Genomic DNA, 13,672 nt, shown 5'->3' on the forward strand with positions numbered 1-13,672 from the left:
ATAATCAGTTTTATTATAAAAAAGTTAAAAAAGAAAGAACTTAAGATGACCAGAATAAAATAATAAATATAATTATTTTGAATTCTTCAAAAGCTTGATTCATTTCAAGAATATAGCTAACTAAATCTATGTGTTTCTTAACCTCACAAAACACCTTATTTTATATATGTGAAGTTTGACTTGCAAAAAGGAAACATCCATTCTTTTAATTGCAAAGTAGGATAATTATTATAATGTGTTGATGAGGATTGGAACTCAGAGAAAGCTTGAGTTCCAATCCTCATCAACATCTTAATAGTAGCTTTGTGATGACAAATTCAAGTTGTGACTGAATTCTTGACACATAGAAGCTGTGAGAAAATATGTATTTGTAACTTCAAGCTGTTAAGTTTGTAGTGATTTGTTATGCAGCAATGGATGACTAGTATAATGGGTCAACTCACTTAAATTTGGGAACTTCAGGTAACTCTCAAGAGCATTCATGAAATCTAGAAAGTTGACGGCTTTACAGAAGACAAGAATATGTGCCAGGACTTAGGGATTATTCTGTGAAGGAGAAATAGCATTAACAAAGTGACAACATGGAAAGAAAGTGAGGTATGAATCAGTTTGATGTGAGAAATTAAGCCACTGTATAACTATACACGTAGAAATGGTATATACGTGTGTATGTGTGCGTGTATATATATATATGTATATATATATACACGCACACATATTAATCTGTTTTTTCTCATCTAATTTAATGTTCCAACAATCATATGAAGTAAGCTCCATATTTTTTTCTTTAGTTCCTGATCAAGGTGGATAAGTACTTTGACCACTGATTGACACAGCAGGACAAGGATGTGGGGTCAAGCTGTGCAACCCAAGGTATTTTTACTTTTTAGTTTTTCTAACCAACACACAACACTGTCTCACTATGTGTAGTAGGGCATACATAGAAATATGTCAGAATTTGATCAGACCATTTCCACAAAGACTTTAATGCTAGAATGAGGAATTTCTACTCTATTCCACAAGGAAATAAGAGCCATTGGGGTATACAACCACAAAAATAGAATTTAATAAAAGTGATATTTTGAGAAATATTACAAACTGTCTTGAGTCCAAATGCATTAATCTGATTTAAAATATCTGTTGAATAAGGTTGCTAATGCCAATTCAGATTCAATAGTAGTAATGAGAAAACATCATTTATAGAATCACGTATATTTTCTCAAACAGATGTGTATTGCTTTGAGATATAATTAACTGGCATAAAAATTGACTTAGGAAACCAGAGATACACATTCTATTTCCAGCTTTTCTACTAGCTTGCCTTGTGACTCTGTGTAAAATACTTTTAAGATTTTTAAACTTTTTTAAATTTGTAAATTGATACTTTCTCATCCTCTAATGTCTGGTCTTATAGTTTTTCTTTAAGGTTGATTTATTTTCTATGAAATACTGGATCATCCATTACAATCAGAATAATGCAGCATTTTGCTTAAAGAAAATACAGCTGAAAAAACAAGAGCATTAATCTTAAACATAATCTAAGTTTTCTTGCAAAGAATGTGTATGAAGCTCCAGGTGAGAGGTCTAATATGTAACAAATTACTGACAGGCAATAGGTCAAAAGTTGGCTGTTTCCCTGTTATGCTTAAGTATACATAAACAGTGTCATTGCTCAATTATAGACATGAAGAGACCAGATAGATGGTTCCCTGATCCACTCTGCTCTGCTAAGAGCTAGAATTACTCTCCCGATCTTCACAAAATCATTCTGATCATTTCTCTTGTATGTGCGACCTGGTAACCACAATTTCCTACCATTTCTCCTCCACTGTAAAGTCTTTTCAAAATATTGAATATTTGTTCAAAACCCAGCACAGAATCACCTAAAAGCCATTACCAGGAATGAAGATAGGGATGTTGATTTGAAAATACGAAGATCATCATGGGTAAGTGTACACTAAGATGGAAGTAATGTATTGCTGAGAATTCTTCAGAGCCCCAGCTGTCTCAAAGCTCATTTGTATCAGTAATCTTCTCCCTTTACATGTAAAATTGCTATGCTGACACCTTCTCAGAAAACAAATACTAGTTAATAGTTTGGATTAACCCTTATGAAACTGCCATTTTCAACTTAATATTTTAATTGTTCCTGAACATGTCTCCAGTAAAAACTAGGACTTACTTTAACCAGATAGAAATAGAGTAATTCAGGAAAAAATGCTTATATTATAAATTTAACTTCGAGAAATATTTGGGAAAAATGGAAATCTATAACTTATACATTTGTATAATCATAAAATTATTACTACATTAGATTTTCTCCCATTTCAGGGGCTAGACTGAATCTAATATTACTGTCTTTCTGTGTATTCAAGGTGACCTATTTTTACTGCTTTTTGGCTTTTCACAAAAAATGGTACACATAGATATAATAATATTTATTTACTCTTTGAATTTTTCCAGAAGTCATTTTAAATAATTTTACTTCTTTCACCATCTTTAAATTTAATTTCACAATTACACAAATTAAAGAAAGAGAACCAAATTGCATCTCAAGAAGAGAAAAACATATTTGTGCCCATTGTCTTAATTTTCTATTGTTAAATGATGCAAGTGAGTTGACTACTAAATAATGCTTTATAGAGTCACATTTGAGGCAATTTCTGTTATATTCTTCTGTTCACAGTGATAATTCTGTGTTTTACTTAATTTAGTTTGTTTACAATTAAAAACACAAATCTTCTATTCTTAATTACTTACGTTTTGTTCTTGGATTCTCCCTCTTAAGTAATTGTGTAATCAGTGATCAAGTGTACCCGGCTTTTAGAACAGTTTGATATCTATAGGGTATTTGTACTGCCTCATTTGGTGGGCTAGTCTAATTGAAGATAATGGGGGTAGTATTAGTGAAGGCAGCTTTGGAACAATGCTTTCAATTTATTTTAAGGACCACAACTCTCGCTATTATACATAATCTTCCACCCATAGGAGGAAAGTACATACTACATTTAAAAGCACAGAATGGGATCTATTCATATCTGAACAACGTTTTCATGAAACGTTTGAGATCCAGATGCGTTGAGAAGCTTACATTTTTTCACTTTGACCATGTTAAAAGTACAATTTCCTTGTAACATTATGTAGATCCTTCAGATTGAGGATGCTGCAAACCAGGATAATTTTCAAAGTAGAAGATAGGGTTACTCTTTGCAGTCGAAAAATCTTTTAGCTGACCTTTTCCCATAGATGTAAATTTACATGTAACTAAATTTTTGTTGCTACATTTCATAACCACTTATCTTTGTGATGAGTCTGAAATCTATTTTATTAAATGGCTGACATTATTTTTAAAGTTTAAAAAGTGCGAAAAAAGAGAAAAGGAAAAGAAAGAAGGAAAATTTTTTTTTTAAAAAAAACAATAGTTTGCATGCCAAACTTACCTCACTTTCCAACATTTGGGACAGATCTCCCAAACAATGGATTATAAATGCTGGTTTATCTTTGCTTTGTTTTCAGAAAGTAAGCAACTACCTATTTACTCTTAATGTGGAAATTCTTATAGCAGTCTTATTAGAATCTTCAACTGATATCTGCGCTCAGCGTTTATCACCACTGGCTTTCCCTGTGAGACCTGGTTAGCAGTATCAATGCTAGAAATAAACTAAATACAGATAAACAATACGGAAACAAAATATTTATCTAATATCACAAGGTATTGTTCCCAGTAACATTATAAGCGGATAATATTCTCTTTAAAAAGTTTCAATATAGGCCAGGAGCAGTGGCTCATGCTTGCAATCCCAGCACATTGGGAGGCCAACATGGTGAAACCCCGTCTCTACTAAAAATACAAAAATTAGCTGGGCGTGGTGGTGCGTGCCTATAGTCCCAGCTACTCCGGAGTCTGAGGCAGGAGAATCGCTTGAACCTGGGAGGTGGAGGTTGCAGTGAGCCGAGATCGTGCCACTGCACTCCAGCCTGGTGACAGAGTGAGACTCTGTCTCAATAAATAAATAAATAAATAAATAAATAAATAAAAGTTGCAATTGAAAATCTCTTCAAAGCAGTGAAAGCCAACATATTTTTATGTTTATTTATTTTGATGTATTATTCTCAAAGCATTTGTATTTTAAATAAAAAATTATTCTTAGAAAAACCTTTCCTGCCCCCAAAACAAATTCTTTAATCTGAATTTTTTAGTTTATTTTAGTAATCAAATTAAAAAATCAAGAAAACCAGCAAGACCTTTAGATCCATTTTCTGATATTGCACCACATTCTATTAAGTGGTATTAATTGCTTTGAGAATGGAAATTAATTGAGAAGCCCTCACTATCTTTGCATAGTTGCTTGAACTCACACATTATCTTTGCAGTTCATTCTGAGTGAGCAGTTTTTTTACACTGTCTTCATGTACCATGACCTAATATGAACAAATGCATGTGCAATTTGCCAGTGCCTCACCACTAAAATGCTGTGATTCAATGTAGCCAAAATACATGAAAATGACAATATAGTTATTTCCCAATTATCCCACAGTGGCAGAGTAAGCGGGGTTTCAATGTAAAGTATAATTGATTCCTAATTACTGTACTTTCACAGAAAGGCCACAGTCCATAACTTCATTAAATAGTGAAAACACACATAACTATTCATAAGGAAAGAATTAGCATTTACAATATGCTTATTTACTTTCTAATCTGTACATGTTTTAGGTTCTGGCCTGTGGTAAGGCTGCACAGTCTGAAATAATGTGTCATTTGAATTTTCTTCAGGGAACAGAAAATTTCTCCAGTGATGTTCATTTAGAAGGGGGAAATAAAATGTCGGCTATTTGATATTTGATGCACTCTACAAGGGCTTGGCCCAATTCTTGTTCATTTACAAAAGTGGGATGTATAAGAGAAAGTATCCATCTGTGAATTGAGGGCAGATTCACTGTTATATATGTTAAGACTTGTTAGGGCTCATGGACAATGTGAGAGAAGAAATGATAATGTGATAGCGCAGAGGGGAATAAGATCTATCTACTGCCTAATATGGGAAATGAAGAGTATAGTTTCTAATCGTGAATACTGCTTAAGCAATTTTTGTTCTGAACAGGTCCAGGAGATAAAGAGAGGATCAACCCATCTTTGTGTATTATGAAGATATGAGCAAACAAACTAGAACACACACACAAAGAATAAATTGAGGTCTGTTATTTAATACTTACATGAAGGCACAGAATGCTGACAAAAGTGCTGGAGTTGCTTTTCCTACATTCACATTGTTCTGTTAGAGAGCTTTGTAGAGATGTGTTTGGTTACCTATAACTTGGCAAGAAGGTTCAGACAGCCTACAAAGTCCAAATATATAATGGACTGCAATATAAATTAAAATATTCAAATGATAGTAATTTTAAAATATGCATTGGAAACCACCAGTATTTTAACTAAGGGCTGCCATAATTTTGGTGTACTCCTTTAAATAAACTTCTCACCACATTTGATAAATGTTTCATTGATTAGAAAGATTATAGTCATACGGTGGTCATTTTTTCAGTTTCAGCTCACATAAAATCATAAAAGAAAATACAAAACTCTAGCATCTCTCTGATCACATAAAACTGGAAGAAAATACAGCAGTCCAGCATCTGTTTGTTAAACTGAATCAAATAAATACCAGGCAGGACACAGGCTCATCTCCTAGTCTCGTGCTTTTTCCTTGGCATGATAATTTAGGAAAAAGCATGTTAAAAAAGCATGCAGTGGAAATCCTTGGTGTCCTTCCCAATTTCCTTTGCAGATTGATGTACTTAACCCTCAGTTTCTAGGTGTTTTAGTTAATAAAAACTCAAGGCAATCCTCTTTTCTGGAGAATTCCCCATGATCCCATCACACGGGAGTTTATGCCTCCCCTTTCTGCCCATTTAGAGCTTAGCCAATGACTGACTTTTTTAGGGGTACAAAATGCCAGACACGTGCCTGGCACAATGGTGTGCACTTGTAGTCCCGGCTACTTGGGTGAATCACCAGATCCCAGGAGCTCAAGGCCAGCCTGGGCAACGTAAAATGAGACCCCACTTCAAAAAACAAATGCCAAATCCCTTGTCACAGGTGTGACTGATAATTTGGTCTAACGGTGCTTCAGAATAAAGCTAGTTTCCAGCTATGCTTTCATTATCCCTGAGCTTCCCTGACCTATCCTAGCTCCCTTATTCTCCTAATCTAAGTGTACTTCCCCAATAAATGGCATGCATAAGAATCCCCATCTCAGTCACTTCTAGAGAACCTCACTTAAAATAGTTGGTAAGGAGTGGTCCCTCGGAAGCAGTAAGAGTGACATTCTGGAAATGAGTCCTTTACTGTTTGGTTGACTTGGAATATTATATCACTATGACAAGTGAGGGATTGATGGATCCCATCATGCTACGGCTGGGGTGAAGTGGGATGGTATGTGAGTGAAACAGGACACACTGTCTGGTACAATGTCTCCAGCGTTTGAAATATGTTATGGAAATTTAAAAAATAACTTTGGAAGTGGATGCTTGTTGCTGAGCATCCATATGTTAGGGAAAATAACAGGCTCTATTAACCAAAGCCTTAAAGCAAAGGTAGAGTCAGGAGTCTTTCTTGCCAGCATTTAAAGATAGCCTCACATCCTGAAGTCCTAGGGCAGAACCATTAAATTTTAAGCCCAGCACATTATCTGTAAGAGTGGCATAACTTCAGAAAGTCCTGAATTCTTAGCTTAAGAAAATCTCCTATGTCAGGCTAGGGACTGATATGGAAGTAATAAGCCAATGAAATTTTGAAAGGGGTATCTGGACAGGTGTACCTGAGAATCTTGAATCTTGAGGTTCTGTGGAACTCTCAAGGTCAACTCCTTGAAAGACCTACTCCCCTCCCAGTTTCTTGCTTAAAACAACATAGGAAATTCAAATTAGGGAGGAACAGACAAAATAATACTTGCTTTCCTCAAGATGTGCCTACAAATGCCCTTTGGAGCTACAGACTCTTAATTAAAGGCAAATCTTAAGTCTGACCCAACCAGAAAGTAGTGTACCTAATTAGGATGGAGCAGTTTTGTCTATGAAACGAGCTACAAGCAGGAACCAGAGAAGCGGGACTGGAAGGGATCATGAGAGGTGACAACAGGTTGGGAAGAATATAAACCTGGCTGGGGAGGTTTACCAACTTTGGAGTACTCTCTGTTGACAAAGAATTCAATATCCTCACAAAGGATCTCTTGAATTAATGGAAAAAGTATTTATATTCATTAAATAAAGTAGGGATGGCAGAGCTGCCTTTGTAATCTATTGAGAGGTAAATAAAAAGGATCAGAAAAGTAGCATGCTAGAATAAATTTCCTAAAGAAGACCAGAAAATCCATACGTTAACTACCTTGCTTGGGTGGTCCCAGAGGTTAGTCCAATAAAGAGTGCATTGGTGAGGAAAACAAGCATTTTTTTTTTTAACTTTTAGGTTCAGGGGTACTAGTGCAGGTTTATAATATAGGTAAATTGAATGTCACAGGGGTTTGATGTACAGATTATTTTGTCACCCACGTAATCAGCGTAGTACCTGGCAGGAAGCTTTCTAATCCTCTCCCTCCTTTCACCCTCTACCCTCAAGTAGGCCCTGGTGTTTATTGTTTGTTCCTTTCTTTGTGTCCATGTATTCTTAACGTTTAGCCTCCACTTTTAAGTGAGAACATGTAGTATTTGGTTTTCTGTTCCTGCATTAGTTTGCTTAGGATAGTGGCCTCCTACTGCATCCATGTTGCTGCAAAAGACATGATCTCCTTCTCTTTTGTGGCTGTGTTGTATTCCATGGTGTATGTGTACCACATTTTCCTTAGAATGGGCATTATTGAAAGCTCAGTCTTAGATTCTCTAAAGTTCATGGCTAACGGCAGAACACACAGTAGATAAGTTGCCTCTGAGAGATAGAGATCCAAAGCACCATCGTGGTCTCCTATTGGATACAGACATAGAGGGGTCAAATAGTAAATGAATTATAGCCGAAGTTCATGTCATAGTGTGTCCACTTGATCCACAAGCCTAACTAGTAAACATTTCTCAGTTTCCTGAATGTCCTATTGAATCTGTCATACGTAGCTGTTAATAGAAACCTCATGTTGCTTTCGGTCATAATATAGTCCCAAGGGACCTGGGCCATCTGGAGATTCTGCAAAGCATCATACTGGCTCACTATATTAATATTATCTTAATCAGACCTATGAGCAATAGATAGCAAGCACTTGTGTTGTATTGTAAAACACAGGTGCTAAAAAATGTGATAAATTAAACACTATAAAGGTTCAGTGATGAAGTTTTCAGGAGAAGATTAACATTACGTATGGTTTTTGGCATATTCTACATGTGATAATGCTGCTACAATAGATTTTACGTGAACTGCTAGCTTTTAGTGGGCCCCAGAGCAAAAATGACTTGGCATCAGGTCCAGGCTGAGGACAGAGAGCCATATCATTTAGAATATAAGAATTGATAGGTCTGATCATACTGGAGGTTATCTAGGGTAGCAAAAGAGACTTCCTTTTTCTTTGGAAAGCTGCAATGGTAGAGTTGTTTTATAGATCCTTAGGGTTCTAGGGCAAGGCAATGCCACCTGTAGTAGAGAACTATCCTTTCTACTATATTCAGCAGTTGCTGGCATGCTAGTGGGCAAACTGAACATCTGGCCACTGGATTTCAAGAGATCATGCATCTAACACTGCCTGTGATAAACCAGATATTGTCACAACCATCAAGTCATATAACTACTCACCATAGAAATATGTTTGTGAACCAAGAACTATGGGTAGACCCATGAAGACAAAATTATGATCTCATTTCGCTTAATTTCTGCTGCTAAATGTAAAAGATCTGAAGTGTCCAGGGCCAATAGATTTTATTCATTTCTTCTAGGTTACAGTTACTAGCATTTAAGAAAAAATCTATTAATTTAACATTTTACACAGGCTTGTTACTTTGAAATCTACATACACACACACACACACACAATACATATACTGAATGGATAGTAAATTTACACGTCCCAGAAGATCTATTTTTTTCTTATACTTGTTTGAGGGTTAGAGTAGATAATTCTCTATATAGATTAAATTTCCTTTCAAATGTTTTAAAGAATATAATGCAATATGTTAAGATTCAGTATTACTAAGAGAAATTTGAATCTGATCTGATTGCCCTTTCCTTAAAAATGTGGACTACATTTTTCTTTCTGGAAATTTCACTAGAAAGACTACTTTCTCAGTATGACATTGACCTTTTAAATATGAAGACTAATATGCAATTTTATTTTTTCAATTTATTTTTCTCTATTATTTCTTCAGTTATATCTTCTCTTCACTATCTCTCTCTATGCTTCTTTACCTTAATTAGATTAATGTATCCTCCTGCATTCATGTGTCATAACCTTTCTGTCGTATTTACCATCATTATCATTTTTCCTCTGTGTTATGAAAGATTTCTTCATGTTTAATATTTTCATTATCTGCTTAATCTTTTGTCTGACATATTCTATTATTCAGTTTATTCATTTAATTGTTTAAATGAGTTTTATCATTTCTTAGTTTCTAAGAACTCTTTTTATTCTCTGGTTGCTCTTTCATAACAGCTGTTTATTTTCTTAGAGATACAATGTCTTCTTCCATTTCTCAAGGGATACTAATTTGAATTTTTAATGTCCTCTTTTACTGCCTGAAATAAGTCTGTTTCTTTCCGGGTCATTTGTTCTGTGTGCTCATTTTGGGCCATCTATTTCATACTCATAGTTTCTCTCAAATTTCTGATGATTCTTAGTTCATGCTTTTGAATGAAAGACTAGGTTAATTATGTGGTGTAAATTACCTTTTGGTTTCACAAAATGGTCTCTGCCTTGAATGAAACAACTGACAACTCACTCTAAGTTGCAGAGATTTGTCAACAGGTAGACATCTCTAAAGGGCACCCTGATAGTGAAAGGTAGGTGTACTGGGAACTCTTGTAATCACTTTAGAAGAGTTTTATTCTGGAATTGGATTAATGTAGTGAATGTTACATCTGGGCTGAGCTGTTTTCTTTTTTGTTTGTTTTTTGAGTATCTCATTTTCATATGGAAGTACTTCAAGCTTAAATATTCCTTTCATTAGTGTTTTAAACTTTAAACTCACATAAATGTCTTAGGCAGGCTGCTGTCAGCAGTTGTGTACACTGGAAAGGTTAGAGAATGTGATTGCCCCAGGTATTTGAACTGCATTTCTCTGAATCCTGAGATGATTATCCTATGGCCGTTTTCTACTTTTTAAATATTTTTAGTTTGATTCTGAAGCTCTCAGCTTTCTTTGAAAGGAACTTAGCTCTGGTGTTTGGGTTACGATTCTCTTTTATATTTCTGTTATCTCAAGAAATCTAGTCCTCTTTCATTCTTAGCTTAAAGAATTTTTTCCACATTTTAATCCCCTAATAACAATTTTATATTTTTTGTATAAGTGCCTTGTGTTCACCATTTTTGTTCTGTTTTCTGACTATTTTTTTCATTTGTTGAGTCCAGCACCTTGAACTAGAATGCTTATGGTTTTCTTGTTTATTATAATTTTAAGGGGCTCCGTATCTGACTTTGAATAAACTGAATAAGCACACTTAACAATTACAGAGTATAAAGATCTATGCTTTAAATTGAAGATAAAATACTAGTAATAACACTGAAATTACTCCAGTAAATTTAAGAGTGTCTATAAGGATAAGCATTAAGGTAAGTATTTTAAGATAAGATTGAAAAATATTTATGAGATAAAAAAATACATTTTTCTAGCTATAAATGATTGAAAACCTCTTTATCTAGTTCTCGAAAATTGACTACTTAAGGATTTTGCTTCAATTATTAAGGAATAGGAGAAGTTGTTAGATATTATTAATGATTTTCCTTTTTAAAAACATCTGAATGTTTTACATTAAATAATATAATAAGATTGTACAGTGAGCTATTAAAGGAAAAGGTATGAATTTCCAAGTATTTCTCTCTCTCAATCAGCGTTTGTTACTATAAAATCATATCAAAATCAGAAACATACTAAATTGTAAACTGCGATAAAGTGATAACTCCCCTCCCCACAACTTAAAGTTAAATTTGTCTTATTTCTCAACATATTTTTATCATTCTTAATTAACTATTACATAACTAATGCTATAAATTTGAGTTTATAATATATAGATGTGTGTATTCTAATACAATTTTATGTTTTTTGTTTTTATTTTATTTTGAAATATTCTGTTGGCTATTCAAGAAATTAGTAATTTTTAAACATTGGCTTTTCCTGTGAAAGTCAAAATTATGAAATCTTTTACTGCTAATATGATAGAAAAATAATGCATAGAATTTTGAGAACTGATTTTTATATCACCAACTTTTTAATAGCTCATATGTTGAGAAATTAAAACTGCCTTCTAAAATAACCAGTTAAAATACTCTTCTGACTAAAAGCATACCATTTATTTTTGCAATTGAAGGATTAAGTATACACATCTCAGAATTATCTTCATTAAGCTGGCTTATGGAGGTTGAATTTCTCATGAGTTCATAAAATTTCTTGTCATACTGAATTTGGGAAATGCTTTATAAAATAGGAAATCAGTGTATATGCGTATGTGTATGTATCTGTATATGTATGTGTATATGTATGTATACATGTATACATATACAGATATATTTTTTCAGAGGTCATCACGAGTGTATTTATTAAAAACCCTTACACTTAACATTCTAGGAGGTAGAATAAGATGTTAAGTATGTGTTGACATACTTTAATTTCTACAGGGTTCTACTGTGCAACTTAATTATTATTCTTTTTCCTTGTCAAACAATTAAGTACGTCAAATGGCAGGGAATTGGTTCTTCAATAATGATCTATTGAATTATTTCACTACAAACATTTTAATCGAGTTCCAATTTACTATGCTTGTTTTAAGACATGAAGAAGAAATAAAGCTTCTTTGTTTTCTCAACAGGTTTCATCTTTCTCATAAAGTCCATTGGGAATAAAGGTGGAGTATAAATTTTAACTTACCAATTTGATATATTTTCTTTCTTTTTGGTTTAAGGTATCTTCCAGGTAACTCAGTCTCTTTCAGGTAACTCAGTCTCTTTCAGGTAAATGCTAACCTTCAACTGCTCTTTCTGAAAGTGTAATCTCTATTTATGGGCGACAGGAGGTTTGCATGACATGGTGCTTGTGGGTACTTGAGTTCTCAGATATTTGTCAAAGATTTTACGTTACTCTCCTTTTCCATTGGTCTTTATGCTGAATTCCCTTATATTTTTTCTCACATCAGCTGTATTATGAAATAGTTGATGTTTCTACTCTTTCCTCTGGCACAGGTATGCACGTCATAACTTTATTATGAAGATACTTTGCCTACTCTGGCCCTAGCAACAAAACTGTTAACTTTACTAAACTATCATGGAAGAATGGGAACTTTTGGATACTTATGAAGCCGAGGGAGGCTCATGAGGGCAAAGTCGGGCTTTCTTAATGCCCAAACGTGGACAGCTGAGGATTGCAGCGTGGCCATGAAGAGCCAGCCCCTGCTGATTGACTTCTGAGCTTCACCCTCATTAGTTTAGCAACCACTACTTCTCCCTTCTTGTATTAAGTGTGACCTCCATGCCTGAAGAGTTTTCTCTGATAGTCGCAAACTAAGAATATGGTGGCACTTTGGGCTTTTCCCTTTCCTAATGACCCATTCTGGGTTAATTCTACAATTATGTGGGAAATCAGAACACATAAGCCTGACCATTTGTTTCTCTGATGTCTTATTCTCTCTTCTCTTTTCTACACTAGGATAAAATGTGTGAACTATATTTATTTCTAGAGTGTTAGTAATAAATAGCTTCATCTCACATATTGCTATGAAAAGAATTCCTGAATAATTTGATAATATGAATATATTTCTATGAAGAATTATATAAGACCCTCATAAATACCTTATAATTACAAAATTTTCCAAGCCTATTTAACTTATTTTGTAAGTCTTCCAAATAATTTATATTCTTTTTATTAATAAAATACTTTTCTTGTCCGGGCATGGTGGCTAATGTCTGTAATCCCGGCACTTTGGGAGGCTGAAGTGAGTGGATCATTTGAGGCCACGAGTTCGAGATCAGCCTGGCCAACATGGCAAAACCCTGTCTCTACTAAAAATACAAAAATTAGCTGGGAATGGTGGCATGACCCTGTAATCCCAGCTACTAGGGAGGCTGAGGCACGAGAATTGCTTGAGCCTGGGAGGTAGAGGCTGCAGTGAGCTGAGATTGAGCCACTGCTCTCCAGCCTGGGTGAGAGAGCAAGACTCTGTTTCAAAAAACAATAGAAGGAATACTTTTCTTATGTTACTTCTTTTTGATTCCAATTCTAATATTTATAGTATTAGTTAGGGTTTTTCAGAGAAATTGAACCATTACAATGCAGATAGAAACAGAAAGATTTATTTTAAGAAATTGGCTCACACCATTGTGAGGGGGCAGTGAGTGTGAAAGTTGTAGAATAGGTTGATAGGCTGGAAATTTGGTTAGGAGTTGGTGCTTGTCTTGAGCAATCTGGAGATAAAATCTCTTTTTTAGGAAAACTGTTCTGGCTCTTAAGGGCTTTACCCAGTTTAATCAGGCCCACCCATATTATTGAAGGTACTC

General features: G+C 34.5%; 1 long non-coding RNA gene across 1 annotated transcript; it reads left to right on the forward strand.

The window, feature by feature from the left end:
• Positions 1 to 334: 334 nt before the first annotated feature.
• LOC129058854 (uncharacterized) lies at positions 335 to 12,881 on the forward strand. The gene is made up of 4 exons (XR_008524268.2): positions 335 to 592; positions 792 to 873; positions 11,992 to 12,027; positions 12,362 to 12,881. It is a non-coding gene; the product is annotated as an uncharacterized LOC129058854 (long non-coding RNA).
• The last annotated feature ends 791 nt before the right edge of the window (positions 12,882 to 13,672 follow it).

This window comes from Pongo abelii, chromosome 3, assembly GCF_028885655.2.
Source record: "Pongo abelii isolate AG06213 chromosome 3, NHGRI_mPonAbe1-v2.0_pri, whole genome shotgun sequence".
Classification (NCBI taxonomy): Eukaryota; Metazoa; Chordata; class Mammalia; order Primates; family Hominidae; genus Pongo; species Pongo abelii.